This window comes from Tamandua tetradactyla, chromosome 5, assembly GCF_023851605.1.
Source record: "Tamandua tetradactyla isolate mTamTet1 chromosome 5, mTamTet1.pri, whole genome shotgun sequence".
Taxonomy (NCBI): Eukaryota; Metazoa; Chordata; class Mammalia; order Pilosa; family Myrmecophagidae; genus Tamandua; species Tamandua tetradactyla.
The window spans coordinates 91,625,593-91,648,463 of NC_135331.1; the positions used below are offsets into that span (position 1 = coordinate 91,625,593).

At 39.7% G+C, this 22,871-nt stretch overlaps 1 protein-coding gene across 9 annotated transcripts in view; it reads left to right on the top strand.

Moving 5' to 3' along the window:
- ZNF76 (zinc finger protein 76) overlaps nt 1–22,871 on the top strand; it is a 37,429-nt gene that overhangs the window by 347 nt on the left and 14,211 nt on the right. For 2 of the 9 annotated variants that reach the window (XM_077161557.1, XM_077161566.1), the window contains exons 1-2: nt 14–109; nt 9,394–9,455. The gene's annotated coding sequence lies outside the window, so the exon portion shown is untranslated. The other 7 variants (XM_077161559.1, XM_077161558.1, XM_077161560.1 and 4 more) reach the window with 7 other exon arrangements.

Here is a 22,871-nt window from a genome sequence, read left to right on the forward strand (position 1 = left end):
CTGCGCGCGGGCGGGCGGGCTATGGCGCAGGCGGGTTGCGGGGCTGGCGCTGGTGGCGGGGCCCGGTGCATGGCGGTCTGTCGGCGGAGTCGGCCTCGGGGGCTGTCAGGTTGGTGGCTGCGGGAAGAGTGGGTCCACCGTGCCCAGGGCGGGGAGCCGGGCGGGCGCAGGGCCCCGGGAAGGTCCTGAGTCCGACGTGCCCACTCTCCTCCGACCCTAGCCGGGCGGCCAGACGTACTGGAGGGCGGCTCGGCCCCTCCCCCACTCAGGGTCCAGGCCCCCGTCCCTGCCGCCCCATTCCGCTCTGCGACTCCTCCCCCATGACTCCCAAACCCCACCCCATAAAGATGCCTGCCTCCACTTCTATGACCCCCATATACCACCCACTGATCCTGAGACCTCATCAAGTTATTCTCAGTTCTTATTCATTGACTCTGCTACACCCGGGAAAGCCCCCCGCCACTGCCATGGACCCACCAACCCAGTGACTTCCTCACTTACAGTCTGGTGACTCACACGACCCTGAGATCTGTACACTTTCTTGGTGGCTCCCAAACCTTCCCAGTAGCACCACTGGTTCCTTAACCCCTTCATCTTTACCCCTATGTTCTCCACAAATTCAGTGACTCCTCTCAAACTTTTGCCAACTCCTAAGCCCTATTCCAGTAGTTTCCCACCCAGTCATGGTCACCATAACCCTCAATATCTGATTGGTTATCCTTTCTTTGCTCTGTAACCCCATGACTCTTCTTTCCATGTTTCCCTTTCATCCCCAAATCACTCACACTGCCTCTCTGCACCCCCAGTCCTCCAGTGTCAGTCATGCACATGACTTAAAAGTGCCTTAGCACCATACTGAGGCTGAGGATATAGAGATGAATATGAAATGGTAATAATTGGATGTTTCAAAGAATTCTGAATTGAGTGTGTGGTCCCAGGTTCAAGTCCCAGCTTTGTCACTGTTGTGCTTTGGGAACCTCAGAGAAATCCCTCCTCACGCTGGACCTCAATTTCTCATCCATGTAATGATGAGATTGGGTTAGATGATTTCAGAGTTTCCTTCCAACTGTGGAATTCTTCAGTTCTCAAACAAAATAATTCTTGCTTGCAATCAGTTTTGCACCACACCATAGGAGCATACTCTTGGTAACCTCACTCCAGAGTCCACTTACTTCATGAACTTTATTCCCTCACCCCCATGATCCCCTGTACTCTTAATAGCCCACACCTATTTCCCTCACTGTTAACATGTCTGCAGAACAGTGAAGTGCAGTACTTCAGCTCAGTGCTTCAGAATATTGATGTCATAGAGACCTGGCTTTGGGTTTGACTTTTGTCCTTCAGCTCTGAGGCTTTAGGCATATTGGTTAACCTGTCTGGACCCAGTCTCCATGTTTACTAGGGGAAGATAATACAAGTAAAGTCCTTGACACCATGCCTGGCACATGGAGAGCTTCTAAGTGTAAACTTTGTTATTACCGAATAGCTCATGGATCTTTGTCATGGTGCTAAGAATTCAGCAAACTGAACTTGTGGCCCATAGTTTGCCTTACTTTCTACTTCTGACCTCTAGAAATTCCCAGCCTTTTCTCATCTCTAATGTGGCCATTTCACTCCTCTGGTTCTTTATCCTGATATCTCCTTAAATATCTCCTTAAAATTGCATGCCAAGTTTTGTATATATAAATTTCATTTATCCTCTCAACAACCCCAAGAAGTAATTATTATATCTACCACCGTTTCCTCTTCCCACTGTTTGTTTCAGTAGAGGAATCTGAAACTCACACAGCTCCTGAGTAGTATCCCTGAGATTTGAACCCACAGCTTTAAAACCCATGCTTTTCACTCCCTCACCTTTCTTGCATCAATCTACCTAATTTTCTCATCACCCTCAGCCCCTCTTTCCTTATTTTTTAGTACTTTGTAAGCCCATCATCAACTCATCCCATAAATTGCTATATCTTTATTACCCTTTGTCCCATGGCTTGGTGATCTGATCTTCCCAATGATTATGACTTTTTACTCCATTTGCCTTGCAACCCCTGTAGCTTTAATATCTTTCTTCCTCTTTGTCCAGATGTTCTCTTGTCCCATGATTCTTGGAGCTTCACAGCTCTCACCCTGTGATTTCAGTCTCTCTAGGGTGTCTCCCACCTCACTGACACTTGACCCCAAATCCTCTCATCCTGTTAAGCCCCTTACCCCTAGGAATCCATATATGTTAAAACTCTAACTTAATGGTATTTCATCCTGTGATCCCTTCCTATTCTGTCTCTTCTCAGTTCTAGATCTACCTCCTTTTACCATCCTTAGCCACATCCTGTTACCTGAAACCTTCATCTGATTACCCCTTCCTCTGGTGATTTCCTGATATACCCAGGTTCAGTGAAATGAGCTCCTTCCTTCCCCATGTGAATGTATCCTTCATAGCATTCTAGGATCCTATTCTAGGATCCCTCCTCTTCACAGCCCTTTCCCAATTTCCTGTAAGATACTGTCTATCAGATTCCCAAATCTCGTAATGTTCAAAATGTTCCCTCATTTTCATCAGTGCTCTCCTTTTCCAACCAGAATTTTACCCTTTTGCTTGCCCTGTCTTTCCAACAGTACCTTCTCTTTGCCAAAACCAATCCTTTCACTTGCCTCCTTAGCCATCCTCATCTCACTAAACTTCATAACAAATTTGAGTCCAGTGTAACACTCCCTCCCACCCCAACTGTGCCTCTATCTTCTGTCTCTCCTGTGCATCTAATTCCAAGGCCAGGTGAATGACCTTGCTGGTTTTCAGCCCTCCTTTCTTCACATACGACACTGCCCAACTAAACAGCATCCTATTTTGTTTGTCCAAAGAACTACATTCTTGTCTGGGAACTTCTAATGACTCCTGATGTCCTTTAGGTAGCATGGAGAGAGACCTTGGAATCCTTCAGTTGATGTGGCTGTCTTCTTGAAGCACTTTCATGATCCTATCTGGTTTATTAAATTTCTTGCTGTATATACCCTCAGGGGAAATGCTTGAGTGTCAGCCTCTGCAGACAGAGAATTAGCCCCATTATTTTTCAAGTCCTGGGAAGATTTTCCAGTCCCTTGGATTAGTACCTCTACATCAATAAGGACAGCAGAGGATAAAACTAGAGTTATGGAAGGGGTAAAATCCCGAAGTTTACACATTCTGTGGGTAGATTTAAAAAAATAATAAGGTTTTTCCTTAAACTTGTTTAATCTTTGTTAGGACGTAGAACATATTCTGCCTCTTATCTTACTTAGTTATCGGTGTGCTTTTCTCACCGCTCTCTCCCCATACAGTGACTTCCTTGAGAACAGAGGCAGTGTTTTAATTGTTTTTTCCTATATTTTAGAGCGGATTTACAGAAGATACAGTAGAGTCCCCATATATTGCATTTTAATCTTAATCCTATCCCTCATATTTAGCTGATAGTCAGTAAATAATTTTTAAATTAACTTGGAAATTCTGCATTAGGTACAGTGTAAATTAGGTATCTGTATTCATTACAATTTAGCCACAGTACCTTTCTTTTCCAAAACCCTGCCCGACATATTAATGGGTAAATTCCTTGGCTTAAATAGGCTAAAATTTAAATTCCCCATTTTTAGTCATTCCTCAGATGGAGGTGTAGGAATGGGTATAAATGCTTATTGTTACCATATTCCTAGTAGTACCTGAGAGATTGTTTGACATAGTTACTAATACATTGGTAAGACCAGGGCCTGTGTTAATATAGATCAGTTCTCAAGAAAATAGTTAGCTGAAATATTAGTCCAATAGGAGTTGCAGAAAAGATTGGAGAATAGAGGAAACAAAATTAGCAAAATGTTGGCAATTGTTGAAATTGGATAATGTGTTCATTGAGTTCATTATACTGTTCTTTCTACTTTTGTGTATGTTTAAAAATGTACATAATAAAGAATAAGGAAAAAAACAAAGAAGGATGAGCAAAGTTAGCACGGCTCCTTGCAAAACCTAAAAGCAAATGAGCTTTTGTTACTGATTGAGTTCTGTTTCTAAGTTTGGTATATTTAGTCCTAACCTATCTTTAGCTTTTCTGTTATCAGAATGCTGAATACAAAAATTAGCATTTTCTGAAATTGTGCTGGAAGTAAGCACCCTTCCCTGCTTCCCAGCCCAGGTATGGTTTTGGTAGTGAGGACTGGACTCACCCTGAGAAGGTGAAGCCGTGAGATGGGGGCCCAGGGAACTTGGGCTGCAGAGAGACCAAGGCTCAGTTTGTGTCCTCCCCTTTTGGCCCAAAGCCACCAGAATACTGGAATATCCTAAAGTTGGGGAAATGCATTCATTCCTCAGATATTTGGTGAATGTCTGCTATGTGTCAGGTGTCACGTTCTGTTTAAGTAAAAGATGTGTTTAGAAAAATAAAGCCGAGTAGGGAGATAGACAGATTAGGAGTCAGGATGTTGTCATTTTAAATAGGGTGGTTAGGACAGGGCTCACTGAAATGGTAATGTTTGAGCAAAGACCTGAAGGAAGTAAAGAAGTGAACTACTTAATCCAGTCAGAGGGAACAGGAGGTGCAAGTGCAAAGGTCCTGAGGTAGGAGTGTGCCTGGTGCATTAAAGAAACATGGAGAAAGCCAGTAAGTATGACTGAAAGAGGGTGAGAGAGGGGAAATATAGCAGGAGAAGGGGAGTGGATTGGAATAGATCATACTGATCTTATAGGCCATTGGCCAGAGGCAGGCTTTACAATGATGGAGAATGTGCATTCATGCCCTTGTGGAGCACAACAGACAGGCAGCCTGCTTTGCAGCCTGGTATAGCTTCACTGCTAAGTGCACAGGGCACAGAGGGCTGGAGTCTGATGATCTGAGGTAACATTAGCTAGGGATTTGTGTCTTGACCTGCATCTGGGCAGAAACAGTGAACACAGATGTCAGCAAGGAGACCAGATGGTATTCCATAGGAAAAAGTAGTCAGCCTAGCTGTAGAGTGATGTGATAAGCTTCAGTTCCTTCCCTCTTTGTTCTTTTGCTCAACATTTACTCCTTTGCTAGGACCTTTTCTTAAGACACTCATAATTGTGTTGTAGGTGAAGGGTTTCAAATATGATCTCAGAAGTTTTGATTAGATCTAATTCACGATAAGTGAAACTGATTCAGGATTCAAATTTGAACTAAAAAGCTCAGTTAGCTATGTGAGCTGATAGTATCATTCACTTAGTATCTGTGGACACATTCTTTGTTAGCTGCTGATTAAACTGGAAGGCATGCTCTCCTGGAACTTGGTATAGCAGAAAGTAGGAGTGTATTATTTTCCCCCAAATGAGACACGTGTTATGGAAAACACATACGATGGAAGCCTAACTCCTTAACTGCAGCTGGAAGTTTAGTCCCTTCACTTAAGATTATCCCTTTCTCATGTAAGTATTAATGTTTATATTGTAAAGAGAGTCTCTTAAGCCAAACCAGAGTATAAAATATAGTTCCATCCTAATTGACAGGTCATTTACAAAAGTAGTTTATATTGAATGTATAGTCAGCATCTCTCAATGTAATGGAGACATTTTTTCCTGGTGATGGAAAAAAAAAAGAAACAAAAGTAAATGATACAAATCCAAGTGTAGCTGAAGCCATTGTCTTTAACTGCTGGACTTACATTGCATCAGGTGTTATTTCCTGAAGCACCTGACAAAACTTCAAATGCCTCTTGCTCTGGTAGCTATCGATTAAGATATAGAAGTGTGAATATCACTGTGAGGGTCTGAGGAATTCTGCATTGTTACATTTGTTTTGCTGATGGAAACGTGGGACCTACTCACGCTCCTCACTTTAAGTTCAGAATCAGAAAGATCAATATTGTTAAGTGGGTCATTCAGGGCCTCACAGCACATTAGACTGTCACTGGCTGAAAGTCAGAGAGCTCCTTCTAGTAGCTGGGTTAACATTCAACCTGAGCTTGACCTCTAGTAAGTGATTTGTCTCTGAGAATCCCAGATATAACTAATTAACTTGGTGCTATTTCTCATTGCATAATCACTGTTCATCTTTTGGGTGATAGATAAAGCAAAAGACACATGCAATTATGATAAGAACCAAGGAACTGGGAACTCCTTGAGACCATAGAACTGATCTAAGGCCATAGTTCTCTGTCTGGGAAGATCATCCTTTCACCCTAGGAAGTACTGTCCTGTAGGCCGCATGAAACAGTGAGGGAGAAAGGCACTCCCTACCAAGCCTGCCACTTTGCCTTGATCTACTCTTGTAATCCAGTTTGGGACCCGTGTTGAGCCATTGTGCTCTCAGATCCTGTATAGATTTGCTGTTGCCTCATACTCATCTTGATTAGCTTTCCATTCTACTCCAGAATGGCATCCATGAATTGACAAGCTAAGTTTTCCAATGTGGTTTTGCTGTAAGCCTGTAACATTGTGGAATCCATACTGTCAGCATTGGATAGCCATGTCTCATGAATGGAGAATCAAAGACATTCTGTGACCAAGAAAGGAAGTGTAAAACATGCTTTTAGACATTATGTTTTTTTATTCACTTACTTTTATTTAAATTTTTTTGCATAGGTAATACATTTGCAAGGCTTAAGAAATTTTTTTAAGTAAAAAAAAAGATATACGATGAAGAGTCACCCTTCATTGCCTTCCCCTTGTCAGCTCTCCTTCCACAAGCAACCCTGGTTATGTCTTCATATCTTGGATGTACCACAATTTATTTAACAATCCCATATTGATAAGATGTTATTTCTAATTTTTTGCTATCATTACATCCATGGCTGCCATGAATAACCTTGAGATGTGCCATTTTACGTACATGTGCATCTACCTGTAGACTAGACATGAAATTGCCAGGTCAAACAGTATGTATGTTAATAATTTTGATCAGTTTTGCCAAATTTCCCTCCAAAAGATTGTACCAGTATATACTCCCACCAGCAGTGTAAGACTGTAACTGTTTCCCCACATCCTTGTGGAAACTGCTTTGAGTTAAGAATATACTTATTCCCTAAACATCAACATAGGGTACTGAAGCGTGAGGTCCCACTGTGACACTGTTTCCCGATACAAATAAAACAACATAGCCCAGTTTGAAAAATAGTGCATTTTAAAAATATATCCAAACTGGATCTAGAGGTAGAGGTGTTTATGAGAAAAAAGGAAAACTCCTAGAGGGAAAAGTCCTCCACTTCAGTACTTACACTAGCAGAATTAGAGAAGGAATAGGTGTCTTTCTTTGTAGGACCTAAAAGGAATGAAGTATGGATAATAATAGGAAAGATATAGGAGAATAAAGGAAAACCCTGGGAGGGAGGGGCTGACCACCAAGTGAACAGGTTTAGCAGTGTAGAAACTGCCTCTTATCTCAAAAGTGATTTTATTTTTAAAGCAATTGTATATTTGTATGTATTTAAATTAGACTCCCTTTAGCATAACTGTTCATTCCTGATTTAACCCCTTCTGACCTTGTGGTACTTAGAGGTGAATTTTCTCTGAGTTGGAATTGAATGAATTTTTAACGTTATTTATCTTTATTGAGTTAGCATTAATTTGTTAACCCTCATCCATTAATCCAGATCTTCATGGTTCATCTGAAAGGTTTAAGCAAGCTTCCTGTGTGAGTAGCTCTTGCTTTCTGTGCATTCTTTTTGTGGGATGAATTATGAGGCTTAAGGTTAGTATATCTAAGATCCTGAGCTTTCCCAGTGGGCTTCGGAGAGCCTGGAGCAACCACCAGTGTTGTCAGCAGTGCATACCAGTGCTCTCCTTTAGCCTTGCCAGCACCAGTTGTTGGATTTTAATACTTTTAATTTTGGTTAAATCAATAAGTACAGTAAAATACATCATGCTCATTCTTTCTTGTTCTTTAATTACTAATGAGAATGAACCTTTTTTATGTTGTTTATTTATATTAATGATTTCACTTATATGAGATCATATTATAGTCTTTACTTAACTCCCAGGGGAAATTTGATATTGTTGTTGGAGGTTTGTGTGTGTCTCTGTGGGTTTTTTTTCCGTTTATGTTTTTTGGAGGCGGGGAGGGAGTGCGTGGTCCAGGAATCCAAACTGGGTCTCCCACATGAAATGCACGCATTCTACCACTGAACCACCCGTGCACACACTCTGTGTGTTTTGTTTTGTTTTGTTTTTAGCATGGGCAGGCACCAGGAAGTGACCCCTCGTGTTTTTAATATCAAATTTTATGTCTTAGTTCTTTAATATTTTCCCCTACTATTCATTCTTTTCTTTTCTTTCTTTTTTTTTTTTTTTGTTAACTAATTTTTCTTTCTACTTGGTTTTCTTTTGTTTTCAAAATCCGAAACCATCTTCCTTATTGGGATTTGGATATTTTTTTGATGAATTGAAGAAATATGAATTTAAGCTTTTTGTCCTAAGGTGATGTTTTTAAATAACATAAAACTGTGATGCTCCATTTCTCCTTTATGCTGATGGAATTTTTAATTTTCAAATAACCATTCTAAAGCCTGTAGTGATCCCAAGATGAAGTCCAGGAAAAAATTCAAATGTAACTTCATCATCACTGTGCTAATAATAACTATCTTTAAGCTAGCCCCTGTAAAATGCCTTTATTGTGGACTTTTCTTTTCATATACTAACAGTGGGTTTGGAACTTAGCCATGATTACTGTTAGTTGTTTACAAACTAAGGTGTTAAAATTCAATTAAGTGTATAGCTGAAAATTAGACTTTTATGTTATTTGTTTTGGTTTAAATGAATACCAGCCTGCAATAAAGGTCTGCCTTTTCAATCCCTTTTGCAATTGGAAATAATCCATTTTGCCAATTGCTGTCTTTTCTGTGACTAATTCATATCTATAAAATTGCGGTAGCCAAATAAAACCCATGCAAAAGAGTGATTTGGGCTTTTAAAATCAATGGGCTTTTTGCAAAGCTATGTTTAGCTGATGTTTTAAATTTGTTTTATGTTATTGCAGGTTTCTGCTACTAAATTCCTGTTTTCTCTTTAGTGCTTGGAAACCCACAGAACCAAGCCTGTTGCATTAGGTTTTTATGGGTGCATTGAAGTCCTTCTCCATGATAACAGATATTGAATCATTTTACTGCAAGTCTTTCAAATCTGGTTCTAATTTGTTTTCCATTTGTCTCTCTCAGCCTTCTTCCCTCCCAACCTGTTTCTTCGTCCTCATGAAAAGTTTTCTGTAATTCAAATTGAGGAGTTTTCTGAGTGGAAATTAAGTCAAAAAAATTTTTTTCTAATCAAAGATGAGCACTCTGGGTGTGCCACGGTGGCTCAACAGGCATAGTTCTCACCTGCCATGCCAGAGACCCGGGTTCGATTCCTGGTGCCTGCCCATGAAAAGTAAATAATAATAATGAAACAAAGATGAGCACTCTTTCCAAGCTAATGTTTTGTGTTTTTGCTTTTAGGTGCTCTGGACTGACTGAGACAGAGTATAGAAAGCCTTCTTCCAAGTGATCAGGGGGTTTCGGTAGGTGGAGGATGCTAGAATAGCTAATCACTGCCTGTAGTTGGGGAATTTGGGTGTGGCTAAAATGGGATCTCAACCCTGACTAAGTGAAGAAACACAGATTCCTTAGCTACTCTTTAGTTTCTTAACTTTTACTTCCCTTATTTTTCTGCTCTGAGGAAGCAGTTTAAGCACATGTTATTTCGTGGAGAGAGCTAAAGGTCCAAAGTAACAAAAAAGTTATCTTCCTCAAAATAGACTTAATTTACATTTTTCCATTAGAAAACACGTTTATGTATTATGAAGCCATAGTGTTATTTCCTACATAAAGCCAACAATGGATTGTTTACTTAAAAGTACAACAAACAGAACTAGACTTGCTGCTAGTTCTGAGTTAGTGGTGCTCCTTTTTGGTTTCTACCTTTTATCATTATTATTCCTATCTCTCTCCTCCCCACCCCCCAGGTCATTGGGGTGTAAACCTTATACCCTTCCCAAACACATGCCCCTGTCCACCCCTCTGCCCTTTCTTAGAAGGCCACTGGTATTATGAATCTGAATGTTAATTATAGGCAGGAACTTCTCAGATACAACCACCCTGAGGCAATGACAAGCCTGTCTTTGGCTCTACCACTGTCACTATTGTACTTGAACAGGAGGATTCAGAGTAAAGCATCGTTTAAAGAAAGGAAAGAGAAAAAGGCAAGCAAGATACTGGTACAGCCACGAAGTATCCTTCTTACCACACTCAGTCAGGCTCGGAGGAATCTTTGGAGATTGGGAAAATCAGAGAGCAAGAGCATACTGTTTTAAAGGTTTGGATTGTGAGGCTATGGGAAGAAAACAGAATGAGTTTTATTAGAAAATGGAATGGTTTATCCTAGATACAGAGGAGTGGCAATTTGTTGTTGTTGTTTGAGTCTGAGAAGAGTTATTTTTTAAAATGTGGCTACTGGCTATTCCCTCTTTCCATTACGGATAGGTTGAGAAGGACTGGGTGTAAATTACAGTGGATGAGGTGGAAGTTAACTGCCATTCTAGAGTTTTGAGTGTCAGAATTGTGTCAGTCATGGTGGATTAGTAGATATCAAGAGATATAGACTTGGGCCTGGGTTTGATTCATGACTTCAGCACTTACTAGCTGTGTCACCTTTCAAAATGTACCCAGTGTTGTAAGCTTCAGTTATCTCATCTATAAAATGGGGATAATAATGATATTTACTTCTGTTCTTATAAGGTTATTTTTTTAAAACACATTTTTTTATTGTGAAATATATATAGAAAAAAGCAATAAATTCAGTTCCGGAGAAGATGGCGGCTTAGTAAGACGCGCGGGTCTTAGTTCCTCCTCCACAACAGCTACTAGGGGAGTAGAAACGATACAGAACAGCTCCCGGAGCGATGACAGAGATCAAGAAGACAGCGTACCCCATTCTGGAACAGCTGACTGGCTGGGAGAACCCGCTCCAGTGAGATCGCCGAGGGGCGCGGGCTTCCCCAGGACGGGGCGGCAGGCGGCCGGAGTCCCTCCCTCCCTCCTTCCCGGGCTGGCTGGGAGAACTGGACAGGCGGTCCCCTCAAGCCACAGCGACTGGCCCCCCCCCCCACGCGCGGCCCCCCGGACCAGCTGGGAGAATAGGATCGGAGATCACCAGGCCACAGAGAACGGTTACCGGGGTCCCTTCCAAACACGTGGCTTCCTGGTCTGGCTGGGAACGGTGCACTCCCCCGGGCCGCGGCGGCTGGCGCCCTCCCGTCACGCTTGGCGCCCCGGGCCGGCTAGGAGATTCGGATGGGCACTCTCCCGGGCTGCGGCGGCCGGCGACCCTCCCCGCGTTCGGATCCCTGGGCCGGCTGGGAGATTCGGATTGGCACTCTTCCAAGCCGTTTCGGCTGGCGAACATCCCCCACGGCGAGAGTTTTCCAAAGTTAAAGGACCCACAGCACCTTTTACTGGTGGGAACCGCAGACAAACGAGTGCCACGAGCGCCACCTACTGGGCAGGATAAGAAAAACAGAACCCAGAGATTTCACAGAAAAATCTTTCAACCTGTTGGGTCCAACACCCAGGGAAAACTGACTAAATGCCCAGACGCCAGCAGAAGATAACGGATCACGCTCAGAAAATTGAAAATATGGCCCAGTCAAAGGAACAAACCAATAGTTCAAATGAGATACAAGAGCTGAGACAACTAATGCTGAATATACGAACAGAAATGGAAAACCTCTTCAAAAACAAAATCGATAAATTGAGGGAGGACATGAAGAAGACATGGACTGAACATAAAGAAGAAATAGAAAAACTGAAAAAACAAATCACAGAACTTATGGAAGTGAAGGATAAAGTAGAAAAGATGGAAAAAACAATGGATACCTACAATGATAGATTTAAAGAGACAGAAGATAGAATTAGTGATTTGGAGGATGGAACATCTGAATTCCAAAAAGAAACAGAAACTATCGGGAAAAGAATGGAAAAATTTGAACAGGGGATCAGGGAACTGAACGACAATATGAAGCGCACAAATATACGTGCTGTGGGTGTCCCAGAAGGAGAAGAGAAGGGAAAAGGAGGAGAAAAACTAATGGAAGAAATTATCACTGAAAATTTCCCAACTCTTATGAAAGACCTAAAATTACAGATCCAAGAAGTGCAGCGCACCCCAAAGAGAATAGAACCAAATAGGCGTTCTCCAAAACACTTACTAATTAGAATGTCAGAGGTCAAAGAGAAAGAGAGGATCTTGAAAGCAGCAAGAGAAAAACAATCCATCACATACAAGGGAAACCCAATAAGACTATGTGTAGATTTCTCAGCAGAAACCATGGAAGCTAGAAGACAGTGGGATGATATATTTAAATTACTAAAAGAGAAAAACTGCCAACCAAGACTCCTATATCCAGCAAAATTGTCCTTCAAAGATGAGGAAGAAATTAAAACATTCTCAGACAAAAAGTCACTGAGAGAATTTGTGACCAAGAGACCAGCTCTGCAAGAAATACTTAAGGGAGCACTAGAGTCAGATACGAAAAGACAGAAGAGAGAGGTATGGAGAAGAGTGTAGAAAGAAGGAAAATCAGATATGATGTACATAATACAAAAGGCAAAATGGTAGAGGAAAATATTATCCAAACAGTAATAACACTAAATGTTAATGGACTGAATTCCCCAATCAAAAGACATAGACTGGCAGAATGGATTAAAAGACAGGATCCTTCTATATGCTGTCTACAGGAAACACATCTTAGACCCAAAGATAAACATAGGTTGAAAGTGAAAGGTTGGGAAAAGATATTTCATGCAAATAACAACCAGAAAAGAGCAGGAGTAGCTATAGTAATATCCAACAAATTAGACTTCAAATGTAAAACAGTTAAAAGAGACAAAGAAGGACACTATATACTAATAAAAGAAACAATTAAACAAGAAGACATAACAATCATAAATATTTATGCACCGAACCAGAATGCCCCAAAATACATGAGGAATACACTGCAAACACTGAAAAGGGAAATAGACACATCTACCATAATAGTTGGAGACTTCAATTCCCCACTCTCATTAGTGGACAGAACATCTAGACAGAGGATCAATAAAGAAGTAGAGAATCTGAATATTACTATAAATGAGCTAGACTTAACAGACATTTATAGGACATTACATCCCACAACAGCAGGATACACCTTTTTCTCAAGTGCTCATGGATCATTCTCAAAGATAGACCATATGCTGGGTCACAAAACAAGTCTTAAAAATTTTAAAAGATTGAAATCACACACAACACTTTCTCGGATCATAAAGGAATGAAGTTGGAAATCAATAATAGGCGGAGTGCCAGAAAATTCACAAATACATGGAGGCTCAACAACACACTCTTAAACAACGAGTGGGTCAAAGAAGAAATTGCAAGAGAAATTAGTAAATACCTCGAGGCGAATGAAAACGAAAACACGACATATCAAAACTTATGGGACGCAGCAAAGGCAGTGCTAAGAGGGAAATTTATTGCCCTAAATGCCTATATCAGAAAAGAAGAAAAGGCAAAAATGCAGGAATTAACTGTCCATTTGGAAGAACTGGAGAAAGAACAGCAAACAAATCCCAAAGCAAGCAAAAGGAAAGAAATAACAAAGATTAGAGCAGAAATAAATGAAATTGAAAACATGAAAACAATAGAGAAAATCAATAAGACCAGAAGTTGGTTCTATGAGAAAATCAATAAGATTGATGGGCCCTTAGCAAGACTGACAAAAAGAAGAAGAGAGAGGATGCAAATAAATAAGATCAGAAATGGAAGAGGAGACATAACTACTGACCTCACAGAAATAAAGGAGGTAATAACAGGATACTATGAACAACTTTACGCTAATAAATACAACAATTTAGATGAAATGGTCGGGTTCCTGGAAAGACATGAACAACCAACTTTGACTCAAGAAGAAATAGATGACCTCAACAAACCAATCACAAGTAAAGAAATTGAATCAGTCATTCAAAAGCTTCCTAAAAAGAAAAGTCCAAGACCAGACGACTTCACATGTGAATTCTATCAAACATTCCAGAAAGAATTAGTACCAACTCTCCTCAAACTCTTCAAAAAAATCGAAGTGGAGTGAAAACTACCTAATTCATTCTATGAAGCCAACACCACCCTCATACCAAAACCAGGCAAAGATATTACAAAAAAAGAAAACTACAGACCAATCTCTCTAATGAATACAGATGCAAAAGTCCTCAATAAAATTCTAGCAAATCGTATCCAACAACACCTTAAAAGAATTATACATCATGACCAAGTAGGATTCATCCCAGGTATGCAAGGATGGTTCAACATAAGAAAATCAATTAATGTAATACACCATATCAACAAATCAAAGTAGAAAAATCACATGATCATCTCAATTGATGCAGAGAAGGCATTTGACAAGATTCAACATCCTTTCCTGTTGAAAACACTTCAAAAGATAGGAATACAAGGGAACTTCCTTAAAATGATAGAGGGAATATATGAAAAACCCACAGCTAATATCATCCTCAATGGGGAAAAATTGAAAACTTTCCCCCTAAGATCAGAAACAAGACAAGGATGTCCATTATCACCACTATTATTCAACATTGTGTTGGAGGTTCTAGCCAGAGCAATTAGACAAGAAAAAGAAATACAAGGCATCAAAATTGGAAAGGAAGAAGTAAAACTATCACTGTTTGCAGACGATATGATACTATACGTCGAAAACCCAGAAAAATCCACAACAAAACTACTAGAGCTGATAAATGAGTACAGCAAAGTAGCAGGTTACAAGATCAACATTCAAAAATCTAGCATTTCTATACACTAGTAATGAACAAGCTGAGGGGGAAATCAAGAAACGAATCCCATTTACAATTGCAACTAAAAGAATAAAATACGTAGGAATAAATTTAACTAAAGAGACAAAAAACCTATACAAAGAAAACTACAAAAAACTGTTAAAAGAAATCACAGAAGACCTAAATAGATGGAAGGGCATACCGTGTTCATGGATTGGAAGACTAAATATAGTTAAGATGTCAATCCTACCTAAATTGATTTACAGATTCAATGCAATACCAATCAAAATCCCAACAACTTATTTTTCAGAAATAGAAAAACCAATAAGCAAATTTATCTGGAAGGGCAGGGTGCCCTGAATTGCTAAAAACATCTTGAGGAAAAAAAACGAAGCTGGAAGTCTCGCACTGCCTGACTTTAAGGCATATTATGAAGCCACAGTGGTCAAAACAGCATGGTATTGGCATAAAGATAGATATATCGACCAATGGAATCGAATAGAGTGCTCAGGTATAGACCCTCTCATCTATGGACATTTGATCTTTGATAAGGCAGTCAAGGCAAGTCACCTGGGACAGAACAGTCTCTTCAATAAATGGTGCCTAGAGAACTGGATATCCACATGCAAAAGAATGAAAGAAGACCCATCTCTCACACCCTATACAAAAGTTAACTCAAAATGGATCAAAGATCTAAACATTAGGTCTAAGACCATAAAACAGTTAGAGGAAAATGTTGGGAGATATCTTATGGATCTTACAACTGGAGGCGGTTTTATGGACCTTAAACCTAAAGCAAGAGCACTGAAGAAGGAAATAAATAAATGGGAACTCCTCAAAATTAAACACTTTTGTGCATCAAAGAACTTCATCAAGAAAGTAGAAAGACAGCCTTCACAATGGGAGACAATATTTGGAAATGACATATCAGATAAAGGTCTAGTATCCAGAATTTATAAAGAGATTGTTCATCTCAACAACAAAAAGACAGCCAACCCAATTACAAAATGGGAAAAAGACTTGAACAGACACCTCTCAGAAGAGGAAATACGGATGGCCAAGAGGCACATGAAGAGATGCTCAATGTCCCTGGCCATTAGAGAAATGCAAATCAAAACCACAATGAGATATCATCTCACACCCACCAGAATGGCCATTATCAACAAAACAGAAAATGACAAGTGCTGGAGAGGATGCGGAGAAAGAGGCACACTTATCCACTGTTGGTGGGAATGTCAGATGGTGCAACCACTGTGGAAGGCAGTTTGGCGGTTCCTCAAAAAGCTGAATATAGAATTGCCATACGACCCAGCAATACCATTGCTAGGTATCTACTCAAAGGACTTAAGGGCAAAGACACAAACGGACATTTGCACACCAATGTTTATAGCAGCGTTATTTACAATTGCAAAGAGATGGAAACAGCCGAAATCTCCATCAACAGAAGAGTGGCTAAACAAACTGTGGTATATACATACGATGGAATATTATGCAGCTTTAAGACAGAATAAACTTATGAACCATGTAATAACATGGATGGACCTAGAGAATATTATGCTGAGTGAATCCAGCCAAAAACTAAAGGACAAATACTGTATGGTCCCACTGATGTGAACCGACATTCGAGAATAAACTTGGAATATATCATTGGTAATAGAGACCAGCAGGAATTAGAAACAGGGTAAGATAATGGGTAATTGGAGCTGAAGGGATACAGACTGTGCAACAGGACTAGATACAAAAACTCAAAAATGGACAGCACAGTAATACCTAATTGTAATGTAATTATGTTAAAACACTGAATGAAGCTGCATCTGAGCTATGGTTTTTTTTTTGTTTCTTTGTTTGTGTCTTTTGTTTTTTTTTCTTTTTCTTTTTTATATATATATTTTTATTATTATTATTTTTATTTTTTTCTCTATATTAACATTCTATATCTTTTTCTGTTGTTTTGCTAGTTCTTTTCCTAAATTGATGCAAATGTACTAAGAAATGATGATCATGCATCTATGTGATGATGTTAAGAATTACTGATTGCATATGTAGAATGGAATGATTTCTAAATGTTGTGTTAATTTCTTTTTTTCTTTAATTAATTAAAAAAAACAATAAATTCAAAGTACATTGTAACAAGTAGTTATAGAACAGATTTCAGAGTTTGATATGGATTACAGTTCCACAATTTCAGGTTTTTCCTTCTAACTGTTCCAAGACACTGGAGACTAAGAGAAATATCAATATAATGATTCAGCAGTCATACTGGTTTGTTAAATCCTGTCTTTGTTTTACTCCTCCTTCTCCTCTGATCCTTCTCCCAATCTGTGGAGTACTTGGGCTATGTCCATTCTAATGTTTTCATGTTGGGAAGGGGTATTAATAATATGGGATGGGGGACGGAGCTAGTTGATGTTCTTGAAGAGGCTGGCCCTTCTGGGTTTCAGGACTTATGTGGCCTAGGAACCATCTGGAGGCTGTAGGTTTCTGGAAAATAATCTTAGTGAGTGAAACTTTGTAGAATCTCAGATAGAGCCCTAGGTGTTCTTTAGGGTTAACAGGAATGATTCTTGTTGGGGTTTGGCAAACCCTGGAATTAGCAATATCTAACTGTAGCTTGTGTAAGAGTAGCCTCTAGAATAGCCTCTTGATTCTTATTTGAACTCTCTTAGTCAATAATACATTTTTCACATTTTGGTTGGGAAGGCATTGTCAATCTCACAGTGCCAGGGCCAGTTTCATCCCTGGGAGTCGTGTCCCATGTCACCAGGGAGACTTTCACACCTGGATGTCTTGTCCCATGTAGAGGGGAGAGTAATAATTTTCCTTGCAGAGTTGGGCTTAGAGAGAGAGAGACCATATCTGAGCAACAGAAGAGGTTTTCTGGAAGTAACTCCTAGGCATCACTATAGGTAGGCTTAGCTTCTCCACTACAGAAATAAGCTTCAGAAGAACAAGCCTCAAGATCAGGGGTTTGCCTTCCATTCCTCAATCATTGTACTCTTAGGCTACCTCCATCCATTGCTAATCAGCCCCACCCACCACCCACCCCTGCCGTGAGCACCAGTGTGCAGGTGTCCATTTGTGTCCCCACTCTCAGTTCCTCGAGGTATATGCCTAGTAGCAGGGTTGCAAGATCATTTGGCAACCCCACCCCTAGCTTCCTGGTTCCACACTGCCCTCGGGAGAGGCTATACTAGCCCCACCTTTAATCACTGAATGCTGATTAGAAACAATCTGAAGAAAGTTTAATAACAGTGCAAAATTCGCATGAGTTTTTTAAGATAAAACAGGAGGCTTTTAAGAATTGTTGAGTATATAGCAGCCCTTCTGGGGCTCCAGGCTCAGACCCTTTGGTGATGAGAGGAGTCTTCTCCTTAGGAGTAAAGTTCCTTGGAGAAAAAAAAATTTTTTTTTTATTAATTAAAAAAAAAAGAAATTAACACAACATTTAGAAATCATTCCATTCTACATATGCAATCAGTAATTCTTAATATCATCACATAGATGTATGATCATCATTTCTTAGTACATTTGCATCAATTTAGGAAAAGAACTAGCAAAACAACAGAAAAAGATATAGAATGTTAATATAGAGAAAAAAATAAAAATAATAATAATAAAAATATATATATATATAAAAGAAAAAGAAAAAAAACAAAAGACACAAACAAAGAAACAAAAAAAAACTATAGCTTAGATGCAGCTTCATTCAGTGTTTTAACATAATTACGTTACAATTAGGTATTATTGTGCTGTCCATTTTTGAGTTTTTGTATCTAGTCCTGTTGCACAGTCTGTATCCCTTCAGCTCCAATTACCCATTATCTTACCCTGTTTCTAATTCCTGCTGGTCTCTGTTACCAATGACATATTCCAAGTTTATTCTCGAATGTCGGTTCACATCAGTGGGACCATACAGTATTTGTCCTTTAGTTTTTGGCTGGACTCACTCAGCATAATGTTCTCTAGGTCCATCCATGTTATTACATGCTTCATAAGTTTATTCTGTCTTAAAGCTGCATAATATTCCATCGTATGTATATACCACAGTTTGTTCAGCCACTCGTCTGTTGATGGACATTTTGGCTGTTTGGAGAAAAAGTTTTGACAAGCCTAGTTTAAAGGAAAAAATATCTATTCCTGTTCAGTATTTATATTCACTGTAAAAGTGGCAGTCTGTAATTGATTGTGTGAAAGGAGCAAATTATATTTGATATCCTTTGCAAACTTGGGAAATAAACTTACTTGTACCTGGAACACAAGTTATAGAGCTAATAAATTCCTTGAAGATTCTTTTTCTAAAGAAATTAAAAATAAAGATCAGGGACTTGGCCTTCATAGGGTTATTTTTAAGGCTAAAGGAGTTAATATAGGTAAAATGGTTTGAACACTGTCTGGCACATATTAAGGACTACATATGTGATATGTATAATTAACATGAGCACTGCGAGGAATCTGGGGGTCTTTGGGGCCTTAACTTTATTTAACAGATAAGGAGGCAGACATAGGAGGTAGAATCAACATAAGAAGCCCGTTCTGCTAACTTCTGTTCCAGGGCTGTTGCCAAAATTCTTGGCTACCTTTTAGAAGTATGCATTGTTTAATAGCATCTCCCAACCAATAGGTTCTTCTTCCTTCCCCTTGTTCGCAGAGCCAGTTTTTATAGAATACTTCCCATATGCTAGCACCATGCTAAATACTTACATATATGACATCATTTAATCCTAACAGCAACCTGTGCAAGTGGCACTGTTATCTCCAGTTTTTAGAAGGAATGTCTGAAGCTTAGAGAGGTTCAGTTACTTGCCCAAGAATAGAGTTTCTATCCTTGCTTCTAGTGGATTAAAACTCAGGCTGTCTGAGCCCATACTCTTAAATACATACCACTGATTTTCCCTGGGAAATTTCAGTAGAATGCAGACATGCTAAATTGAACTCATTATTGCTGCAGAAGCCACAGGGCCCCAGACAGGAAGATTAAAAGCCATTTTTAATCCCATTCGATCTACAGTTTGCTGTAGGCAGAGACCTGGGTCTCTCATGTGTATCCTATTAGTAGTTTCAGCGTATTCTCTGACTAAAATAGATTACCAAATGAATGGTCTCCTGGATTAAAAAAATGAAAGTTGATAGTCATATGGAAGGTGAAGAGCAACCAGGACCAGAACTTTCATGAGATAAGAGCCATCTGGGAGTTATCAGGATTCTTCTGGACAAGGTTGGAGTCACTGCCAGGATCTTAAGAGACCAGAGAAGGATGGTCAGATGTCAGAATTCCTACCTAGGCTAGTGGTTCTTTACCTTTATCCCCTTGGATTCCACTTTCTTCATGAAAATTCACAGACTCATATAACAAAAATTTTTTTGCGGGTGACTTCAGGGTTCATAACTTCCCAGTTAAGAACCTCTGTACTAGGCTTTCCACTCAGAGAAAGCCAAGGTATAACTTCCTTTGGTCATGCCAAACACGATTCATCCTACACCAGCCATCTCCACCATACCACCCAAGTTCAACTTCAGCAAGATCAAAATTGTGTGCCCAGGGTGGCACCAGTGAGGAAGTCAATGCCATGTTTATCCTGGCCCCCAGAATCAGCTCTCTGAGTCTGTCTCAAGAAAGGCTGGTGATGACCTCTCCAAGGTAACTGGTGACTGGAAGGGTCTAAGGATTATGGTGAAACGGACCGTTCAGAACAAATGATCTGCTTCTGACTTGATCATCAAAGCCCTTATGGAACCACTCAGTGAAAGAAAGAAGCAGAAAAGCATTAAGTGCAATGGAAATACTTCTTTTAATGAAATTGGCAATACAACCCAACAGACGTGGCACCCATCTTTAGCCAGAGAACTCTCTGAAACTATTAAAGAAATTCTTGGGACTGCCCACCACCCACATGATGTTACAGATGACACCAACAGTGGAATACCCAACTAGTTCAGAGCTGCAAAAGAAGACATTTCAATAAAATGTCATTTGTTGGGTGGTGTGACAGTGACTCAGTGGCAAGAATTCTCACCTGCCGAGCTGGAGACCCAGGTTCAATTCCCAGAGCCTGTCCATGCAAAAAAAAAAAAAGCCATTTGTCAGCCAAACAACACCACCACCACCACCCAGAACCTCTGGACTAAGCAGCGTAGTAGAGTATTTAAGAGTACAAACTCTGGTACCAGATGGCCTGGACTTAAATCCTGCTGCCCCACTTACTTGCTGTGTAATCTTGAGCAAATTACTTAACCTCTCTGGGCTTTAGTTCTCATTGGTAAAATGGATAATAATAAATATTTAATTATAGGGTCATTGTAGATTGAATGAGTTAGTTTATGTACAATGCCTAGTACATGGTTAGCACTACAGTAGTGTTTGCTGTTACTGTTGTAGTAATAGTATTGGTATCCCCAGAGCGTAGCCCATTCAATAAATGTTTATAGACAGATGAATGAATAATTCTAGATGAGATGCCAAGTGTAAGATGGAGTATCCCAACCAATGTGTTAAATGGGCTATAGTTATGCCAAGAACTGTGACTCACTCAGTCCTCAGGGCTGCCAGAGTCCCAGCTGACTGCTTCTGGCTTCAAGCAGCAGTGTCTGCATTGTGACATAATCCTTCTCTCTGGGTGCCCTGACATAAAAGCAGGTTTGCTCTTTTGTTGCTCGAATGTAGCCTCTCACTTGGCAGGTGAACTCCCTACCCTCCCCTCTAAGTGGGACATGACTCCCAGGGTGTAAATCTCCCTGGCAACATGGGACAGAAACCCGGGATGAGCCAGGACCTGGCATCATGGGATTGAGAAAGCCTTCTTGACCAAAAGGGGGAAGAGAAAAATGAAACTAAATATCCTTGAGGTTATTTTTACTCATTATCTAGAAATCCCTTTTTAGTTAATGGTGTATTGGAGTGGCTGGGGGAAAGTAACTGAAATTGTTGAACTGTGTACCAGTGGCAGTTGATTCCTAAAGAAGACTCTGTAACTATATAGCTTTTACAGTGTGACCGTGTGAGTGAAAACCTTGTATCTGATGCTCCTTTTATCTAGGGTATGGACAGATGAGTTTAAAAAAAAATAAGGATAAAAATATATAAATATAAAGGGTAAGAATTGGGTAGATTGAAATACTGTGGGTCAAAAAGGGGGAAGAGCGAAATGAGACAAAATAAAGTGTCAATGGCTGAGAGATTCCAAACAGAGTCAACAGGTTATCCTGGAGATTGCTCTTACGCATTAAATAGACATCACCTTGTTAGTCAAGATGTAATGGAGAGGCTGGAGGGAACTGCCTGAAAATGTAGAGCTGTGTTCCAGTAGCCATGTTTCTTGTGGATGATTGAATAATGATACAGCTGTCACAGTGTGACTGTGTGATTGTAAAAACCTTGTGTCTGATGCTCCTTTTATCTACCTTATCAACAGATGAGTAAAACATATGGAATAGAAATAAATAATAGGGAATAAATAATAGGAAATAAAACATTTTAAAATGTTTTAAAAAAACATTCAACTCTAAATGTTAACATAAATTTAGATTGAAATGCTAGTGATCAATGAAAGGGGGGGTAAGGGGTATGATGGTATGTATGAATTTTTTTCTGTCTTTTTGTTTCTTTTTCTGAATTGATGCAAATGTTCTAAGAAATCATGATGATGAATATGCAACTATGTGATGATATTGTGAATTACTGATTATATATGTAGAATGGAATTATCAAAAAAAAAGGAATACTGTGGGTCAGTGAGAAGGAGGGGTAAGGAATATGGGATTTATGAGTTCTTTTTTTTTTCTTTTTCTGAAATGATGCAAATGTAAAAATGATCATGGTGAAGAATATACAACTGTGTGATAATATTGTGAGCCATTGTTTGTATGATATGTTTGGACTGTACATGTGTGGATATTTCTCAATAAAAATATTTTTTAAAAAGCAGGTTTGGCAGTACCGATGGAGGTGATTAACTGGAAAGTTGTGAGAATTCAAGTAGGCAGTCAGGATTTCACCCAGGAGAATTCTGTGGATGATTAGCAAAGGACATCCTAACTACTCAACCTAGAATGGAGGCCGTGGGCTTCCTGCAGCCTTCACAAGAGATGGGGTCTACTGCTAGAGGCAGGTTCCATGCCTCGGCAATGCA